The following is a 9,399-nucleotide window of genomic DNA, read 5'->3' as shown; positions in this document are numbered from 1 at the left end:
TACAGAAATGCTGTATTGTGGCATGTTTATTGTCTAATAAATCACTGTGTCTAAAATAATTTCAAATATATATTCTCTGAGTCAAGATCGAAAAATGCAGGAAAATGACATGCTATTTGAAAGAGGACTGTTTGTAAAAAGCTCCTTAGCCTCATTTTCGGGCTGTTTGGGGGAGCTAGACAGAGAGATTCCAATGTGTTTCTGAAGAAAGGTCAACACACTGGAATGGTCATATGAACAACTTCAGTCAGGTGGAAGTTATGAGGCTGATAGTGAGGGAAAGGACATAGTTTAATATTGAGAAAATAAAGGAAGACAGTAGGGTACTAACGGGACTGCTTAATGCAGTCTATGCCTACTGTGGGCATACTATAAAGTCTCCACATTTATCTCAGTCATTATTTTAAATCCCTCTCAGAAGACCACAGACTTCAAGTGGGTTGTCCATAGTCTCACATGTTGTAAGAGTCCTCCAACCACAACTCCAGCTCTATTTCTACCATATTGTTTCTCAAGAGGAATCCTTGACTTCAAATCAAACTGCTGGCCATTATTAGCTATATGACTCTGAGCAACTCACTTTACATTTCAGTGGATCAAGGAACTACTATGACTTTCAGTAATTTTTCAGTTTTGTCTAATCCTTCTTGACCCCATTTGGGGTTTTCTTGGCCAAGACATTGGAGCGGTTTGCCGTTTCCTTCTCCAGCTCATGTTACAGATGACAAGCTGAGGCAAACAGGGTGAAGTGACTTGCCCGGGTCACCTAACTCCTAAATGTCTGAGGTTAGATTTGAACTCAGGGAGATGGGTCTTCCTGACTGCAGACCAGGTACTGTGTCCACTGCAGCACCACCTAGCTACCCTACTACTTATCATTGATGGGTTATGACTAACTGCACATGTAGAGGTAGGCATCCACTCTTGGAATTCCTTATTGTTGACTAAAATGACTGATTCTTGTATAGCATAGAATCACAAAGTTTGGAAGAGACCTGAGCAGTCTATAAGAAAAGAATCTTCACTAAAAATGCCTAGTAAATGGTCCTCCAGCCTCTGCTTGAATACAGGCAGGGGACCCACTGCGCCAAAAGTGGCCTGTTCCACCTAAGGAGAGCTTTAATGGTAAACAAGTTTTTTTGGACACCAAGCCTAAAATTGCCTTTTCAAGTTCCATTGACTGTTCAGAGGTCAAAAAAATAACTTTAACTCCTTTCCTACATGACAATCCTTTGTATGCCTGAAGACAATATCATGACCCACCTCCATTCTACCACAAGTCTTCTCTAGGATAATCCTGCTTGTTTATTTTAATAATCTTATAACATGGAATCAAAGCCCTGTATTCTTCTGGTTAACCTACTCTGGACTCTGACTTAACAATGTCCACTTTAAATCATGGTACCCAGAACTGAACATAGCACTCCAGCAAGGTTTAAAATTTCTGATTTTCTAATTTTTTCAAACACCAAGGTTCTATAAATTTCAACTCGACTGCTTCTATTTTTCATCACTGAAATGGCAGTGTTAATACTTACACCACTTCATTCCACATGACTGTGGTGAGGACCAAAGTGCTTTAGGATTACATGAATAGGTGAGCTGTTATTCTCATCTGTTCTTAGAGAGCCTCCAATTCAAGTTGGAAGGGTCATAGGAAGACATCTAATCCCCTTATTTTATTTATTTTTTTGACTTTCATTTAATTCTTTTTTAATAATAGCTTTTTATTTTTCAAAATACATGCAAAGATAGTTTTCAACAATCTCTTTATTTTATAGATGAACGGAGGCAGAAGGAAGAGACTTAAAATGAGTATCATTCACAGATAATGGTCCATAAACAGTAAGGAGAAATAACAAAAGCCTTTAATGGGAACAGTGTGGCGAGTAAAAAATGACTTCACATTGCGTTTAAAGACCCAGGTTCAGGTCTCTTTCTTGTCATTTACTGGCTCAACTTAAGGAAATCCGCTCCCTTCCCTGGGCCTCATTTTTCTCATGTGAAAAAGCACTGCATTTGGAATAACAGCATCTACACTTGAATCCTGGCACAAGTGAGACCTTAGGAAAGTTGTTTATTCTCTCCATAAGAAACTTTAGTTTCTCCTCTTTCTCCTCTAAAAATGACAAAAAGATAGGTAGCTAGGTGGTACAGTAGATAGAGCACCAGTTCTGGCATCAGGAAAATATGAATTTAAATCCAGACTCAGATACTCAATAGTTTTGTGATCCTGGCACTTAACTCTGATTGACTTAAAAACCAAAATAAAAATGATAAAAGGCAGGGGTGTCAGGGGAGAACAGATGAACTCCAAGATCTAAATTCAGGATTCTATGATAGGTAAAATGAAACGGGTAGATTAAGTCCCTTGAGTTTCCAACACCCTGAGAATCTATAACTACATTGATTTAATCTACAGGAGAAAAAGTTAGAAACTGATGCTCAAGGTGCCTTCATAGATTTTTCTGATTTCCACCTCCACTGCCACCTACTTTTCTCAGTTTCAGTGATGCAGCAGGTATCAGCTTTTTCTAGCACCCTTCAAGCTTCCTTGTTTCGCATCCCCCACCATTTTAATCACTACACCCCCAGCCCTACTGTCTTTTTTTCTAAATACTTTTGTTGATATTTTCAGTTTTTACATTACCTTCATTTCCTAATATACCCAATTCTGTCTCCCCTCCCAGAGAGACATCCCTCATAATAAAGCATAAAAAGAAAAACAACAAAAACAGTTATGAAAAACTAAATATATCAATGGAGTTGGAAGGTATTTCTATAGGATTGCACATATATAGTTCTGTACTTCTGCAGAGAAGAGAGATAGGGATCTTTTCTTATGTCTTCATTAGGACCGTACTTCCACACCAAATTTTAAGGGGTCTTTTCCAGCCTTTCAGTTTTATAAAACATTGGTAAAGACCCAAAAGCCTTGAAAATGCATATAGAATATGAATATCTTTTCTACATCTTATACAAATTACCCTCCATTTCTGTGGGATGATGCAAATGGAGTCTCCATTCTTTGGAAAATCCATTTGGGTTTGTCTCCCCCCCCCCCATTATACTTAGAATAAAACATCTGTAGCGGTTTAGAAAGCTTAGGCTATTAAAACAAAATAATCGGCATTTTCACACTGATCTCAAGCTGTTCTGTGAACAATGAATCACTGAAGCTGCCAATTTGATGCTATGAAATAAAAAATGCTTCATACAATAAAAGTTTATGTTCCTAGGGGCTGCCAATGTATTATTTTATTTAGAAAGATTCAGTTAACATCCAGCTGTTCTCTTCTAGGTGTAGTTTGAAGGAAGTTTGTCACTTACATATTGATTTATATGCATGGAAAACATTATAATAAATGAATTTTTTTTTTCTGAACATCTTCATTATAAAACTGAAGTGCTTGTAGTTTCTCTCTCTCTCTCTCTCTCTCTCTCTCTCTCTCTCTCTCTCTCTCTCTCTCTCTCATCACAAGGAATAGAGTTTGAGTTGATAACAACTGATAAGGGAAAATAAGCATTCCAAGGCTCACTGATAGGAGAGAGTTCAAATATGTTTAGGGCAGAAGGGGCAAGGAGCTCCCTTTGAAGTATTCCGAGGACCCAAAGAAGAGATTTATAAATGTAATGTCCTTTCTTTGCAAGGACAGGTGTGGAACACAGCATATTGCTGGACTTAGTTTTTATACTAGTCAGCTTTGCTAAAATGTGGGTTTTTTCTTTCCTTTGATTTTTTTGTTATAATGGACAGTTTTCAGGGGTGGATATATTAGGAAAAGAAAGTGATGTAGAAATAAAAAATAGCAATAATTGTGTGTGTGTGTGTGTGTGTGTGCGCACGCGCTTGCATATGTGCAGGATGGGGAGGAAGAGGAAAAATAAAATAAAAAGTACATAGCAGAGAAGAAAAGAAAACTTAGAAGGAAGTACAGAAAATCTGGGTAGCTTTGAAAACAATGTACAGTATTATATAACTTTGCAAAAAAAAAAGTAAACAGTTTGAAATGGAATTTTTTGTTTTATATTTTATATTAAATGTTCTATGTTCTGCTATGTTCAGGAAATTTTTTCCTTTTTTGTTTTGTATTTAAGTTTAAAACTAATTTAAAAAATTAAATTAGCATACACACAATATTTCATTGATTCAGTCTCCATTCCATTGAGAGATAATGCAGCTGATGTAGGGCCATAGGCCCAGAGTGTCAGGTCATCCTGACTCAAGATCCTGTGTTTTGTCTACTATGCCACCTAGTTGCCCCTTAAAGCAAAATTAGGGCTACAAAATTCTCACCCAGCCTCATCTGAAGGATTCTTAGTACAACCTAAATGTAAATTATATGAAATGTCTCTCTCATTTCTCTCTATGAACCTACCTTTGTTGGTAGTTACCAATCCCTTATCTATTTTCTCATTGGATACTATATATTAAGTTTTCTTTGTCCTCAGTTTCATTAGTCAGGTGAGAGGGTTTGAATTAAATACCCTTTAATATCAGGAAAGTATCTCATACATACATACACACATATCTATGTACATATATATGGAGACAGAAAGAAAGAAAAAGAGAGATGGAGGAGGGGAAGAGGGAGAGAGACAGAGGCAGACAGACAGGCACTGGACAAGCTTATCAAGGTCTATAAAAATATGACTCCCCATCATTCTCTGCATTGGATGTTGGTACATAAGCTATAAAGACCTTCCTAGTATTAAGGGACATTTAATTCAAGCCCCCTCATTTGACTGATGAAGACACTGAAGAGAAAGAAAAAGTTAAGAAACTTATCCAAAGTTTCCTAAGTAAACAGGGACAGATTCAAGGTGCACTATCTTCAGATTCAATACTCCCTTGGCTACTCCTATGTTTTCTTCACCTACACATATATTTAGTGCTCTAAGGCATGATGACTAAGTGTCCCCAAAAACATGATGACAGCAATTTCACCAACTCTGAAACTTAGAACTATTGTCCCATTTAACTGCAACTTCTTTCCATTTTCTCAAAGTAGATAAATAATTATTAAGTGCTTACTATGTGCCATGAACTCAGCTAAGACCTGGTAATAAAAATACAGGAAATAAAAGCCCAGTCTCTGTCCTTAAGGAACTTAAATTTTCAAAGGGAGAAGAAACAATATAAATGGGAGCTGGAAACAGGAGAGGGCAATAATAAAGAAGTAAAGCTGCTAGCAAGGTTGTGAAGTCCCAAGAATGTGTCGAGTTGAGAGGGAGGGGAACATAGCTGGGTTCGCTCATGAAATGAGCCTGACAAAAGCTCCCACCCAAACCAGGAGAGTAGGCTCCAACCAAACCAATGGCATCTCAAGGGGAACAAAGCTTCTGGTTTGATGAGCAGTAGGAACTTGACTATGAACAGTTCCTCCAGCAGCTCAGAGCTCATCTGTCAGATGAAGATTTCATATCTAGGGTGCCAACAATCATGTTCATGTATGAAATGGGATTGTTAACAATCTCAGTCTCCTTTACAGTAGTCCACCATGGTCCTTGTGACAGCCGAAGTGGCTTGACACTGGATTTTTTTTCTTTCTTTCACAGTTCATTATGTTCAATTAATTTATCACCATCTGGTCACTCTTCTTTCTCCCTTTACTTAATTAGCCTGGGATATGTTTTAAGTTAGTAAGATTTGAAGAACACAAGTTTGCTGAGAGACTGAAGTATATCTTTCATGTTATTTTTTAAATGACGCTAGGGAAAGGAGTCATTTCAACTAAGCTTAAGACAAAATTTTAGAAGTCATCTGGTCCAATCCTCTCATTTCACTGGTGAGGATACTGAAGCTCATTTAGGATGATGAGCTTTTTGTTCAACATTCCCCATCTAGTTGATGGCAGAGCCATTGAAAATAATAGGGTCTCCAGAGTTCTGGTCCAGCTATTTTTCATCCCATGATGCTGTTTACTACCAAACTTGTTTGCCTTAAGGTATATTTGAGACTGTAACAAGTCAAAATTTTAGAATTTGAAATTTCATTTACTACCTATGTGATATTGGGTAACTCAGTTCAGGTCTCTAACCCTCAGCTTCCTCATTTGTAAAATAGAGGAGGTAGGCAAGGTGGTCTTTGAAATCCTTTTTTGCTCTTGAAATGCAATCCTATGGTCCATATGAAATTGTTATTATCGATAGACAAATATGCCATAATTGAATTCAGTTACTCAATAAATTCTTATTTAAAAATGAATCCTTAGAGGACTCCTGCATTTCATTTTCAAGTTGATTTCCCTTATGAGGAAATCAAAACATGTCCTTTTCGCTGTAAATGACTCATGTTATCCAACCCAATACCCTAGCCCTATACCACTGATGAATGAAAAATTCTCTAAAATCCCACTTCCTCTCTGAAGCCTTTCAAGACTGACTTATGGTTCAGAGAAGAGTTGCCTCTTATGGGAAGAGCACTTACTGAGGACTTAAAAGACCAAGTTTAAATTCTAGCTATCATGTACTCCCTTGTGTGATCTAGGATAACTCATTTTACTTCTCAGTGAAACCTCAGTTTCTTCAGTAATGTAAAGCCACTTAACAGGAAGTTCTTTTAAAGTCTTCCAGCTCTCAGATGTTCACACTGCATATCCATTCAAATCTCTCTCCAGTTTTCATCCTGATCCCCCATCCCCTCTTGTCCAACTTTTAAGTCACTCACCCCTAATATTTATGTGATAGAAACAATTCATATTCCCTTCATGTATTATTTCAATGGTTTTATTCTCATCTACATATCTTATCTCACATCTACCCCATTTAGAGGTGAAAAAAACTAAAAACTCCAGGGTTTTAAATCTTTCGCTTTTAAGTCTTTTGTCCACATTTATAAGTCATTTAATGTCAAAGCCACTTTTTTCATTACTCATTAAATTAAATTTCACAAACATCGATAAAGTACCTATCATATGCAGGACAATTCTAGGAGCTGAGTAAGGATACAAAACCCAAAATCAAATCATCTCTGCCTTCAAGTAACTTATATTCTACAGAGGAGACACATGTATACTGATCTGTAAATACAGGATAAAGTGAGAAACAAAATATCATTAAAATCAGGGCTTGGGATTGTTGTTGCTCATCCTTCATTCTCGAAGAGGATCGATGAATAAAATCATGAGGATAATGTCTTGATTTGAGGATGAATTGGACATAAGTGCGGAAGGGCTGTGCAAAGTCATCAGCCTCACTCTCTCTACCAGAGTCATGAAAGTCCAGAACTAGAAAAGTATTTGTGTAAGAAGGGGCACGGGAACTGGGCCTAAAAAGTCAGGGAGTCTAAAAGGCAAAGTTGAGGAGGTTGCACATTCAAGGGAAGACGATACCCTGTTAAAAGGTGTAAGAGATACAATGCTAAATTCAATGAAAAGCCAGCAGAGCACTGTGATTGGGATATAGAGAGGAAACAATATAAAAGAAGTCTCTAAAGGTATTGCGGAACAACATTAACCAGGGTTTTAAGCCAAGCTGAGGGAATTGTAATTTCTTCAAGGAAGTAAGAGGGAGCCATTGAAGGTTTTTGAGTGGAGGGAGGGGGAGAAACATATCTAAGGAATATTATTTTGGTCTGTTTGGATTTTGATTAAAGTGTAAGCTTCAAGAAGTCAACATCTTTGTGGAGTTTTTCCGTGTGACCCTTAAGCAACACTCTTCTGACTCAGATCACATTATCAGTTGTTTCTGTCACTGTAGCCCTTGAGTGATGTCATTTTCTGGCTAACTTCATTTGAACTAATTGAACTTCTTTATGCAAATGAACTGAGGATAACAAGGTGGTGAATGGATAGGGGAAGCTGAGAGCACAAGGAATGTTACTACTCAACAGCAGCTGAGATTGCAGGGGGTGAGGGTACAATGCAGGGAGAAAGGAAAGGGAAGAAGAAGCAAGTCAGGTAACTGATACCGTTTTCTGAGAACAAGGGTTAGTTTTTATATAAATGCATGCATAAACATTTGATACCTTATGTTTCTAAGTGCATCCAATCAAGTGCACTCCCAAAATATCTGCGCTCTCAGACATGCTGTGCTCTGCTGTAATTCTTCTCTCAGAAGGAACGTCCCTGATGGTTCCACTTTCTAATTTGAACTTGAATTAATTACTTTAAGTAATTTCACAAATGCCCCCAAAATATCTTTTTGAAAACAAGTTATTGAACTTGCAATATTTAACTATGGTGGCAAGAAGAAAACACCCAGGGAACAAATGGGAAACTGACATCTTAATTATCATCCACGATTTTTCTTTCGTGTCTTTTCCTAGTTCCAGAAATAGACACTGAAACAACACCTTGTTCAATCAGAGGTAGAGAAAAGTGAATGAAATATTTCAAAAGACTTTTTTTGGAAGTTTGCCCCCTTCTTGTGGTCCATCTGTTTGGGAGGGATTCTTTTCTGAGTTGAAGTATCTTTGGAAATTCTCCCATTATGAGCACACGTTGTCAGAGATCCCCATTAGTCAACTTATCATACAGGATACTAAAAATACAGCAATTTAAAATTATATTCAAAGAGAAGCCCCCTCACTAGGTTGGCCTATTTTTAGCAAGCAGGTGACTCTGTTGAAATTAAAGATGGCTATTATTACATAAAATGTTCATGCTTTGAAATCTACTGGTCTTTTCAAATATCATCAGCCTTTCCGGGATGAGCGAGCCCCAGCAATCGTCTCCTCACTTACAGAAAGTTCTAAAAGGTCAACTTCCTCCAAGGAACCATGTTATAAGATCAAGCACAACAGGAGTTAAATCCTCATTTTCCTCCTGGGTCCTGACTGCTCATTCTAAATGACTAACAGCCATTATAGAGTTGATGTCAAAATGGCTTTCAGTCTCAGGAGCTGTACTGCCAACTTATCCAACTGCTCTGGTCTCCTGCCCATCACAACACAGAATTTTCAAAGGGGGGTTGATTTTATTATTTTTTTCTTGGCTCTGTTTTACTTGAGTCTAGTTGAATTTTCAACATTAGATAGGGTGTTGGAGAAGCAGAGAGATGAGCTCTAGAAATAGATGTTTTCTGCACTGATGAAATCATAGGTATGGTCTGAAAAACACACTAGGCATTAGAGCTTCAAAGGCAACAAAGAAAACAATCTCTGCCTTCGAGGAGGTTCCATTCCTATGCAAATATCCATTTGCATAAAGGATATGCAAAGAAATATTCAAACAAAATATATATCTGTATTTGCTAGCTGAGAGTGGGGGTACTAACCACTGGAAGGACTAGAAGAGATCTTATGTAGAGGAGGAGAGAAAGTGAGGGAGGAAAGAAGAGAGGGAAAAGGAAGGGAAGAAAGAAGAAAAGGAGGGAGGGATGGAAAAAAGAGAGAGATGGAAGGAAGGAAAGAAGAAAAGGAGGGAATGAAGAAAGGGAGGGATAGGAGGGAGCAGA

Source organism: Antechinus flavipes, chromosome X (assembly GCF_016432865.1).
Source record: "Antechinus flavipes isolate AdamAnt ecotype Samford, QLD, Australia chromosome X, AdamAnt_v2, whole genome shotgun sequence".
NCBI classification, from domain to species: Eukaryota; Metazoa; Chordata; class Mammalia; order Dasyuromorphia; family Dasyuridae; genus Antechinus; species Antechinus flavipes.
This window is presented reverse-complemented; position numbering follows the sequence as displayed.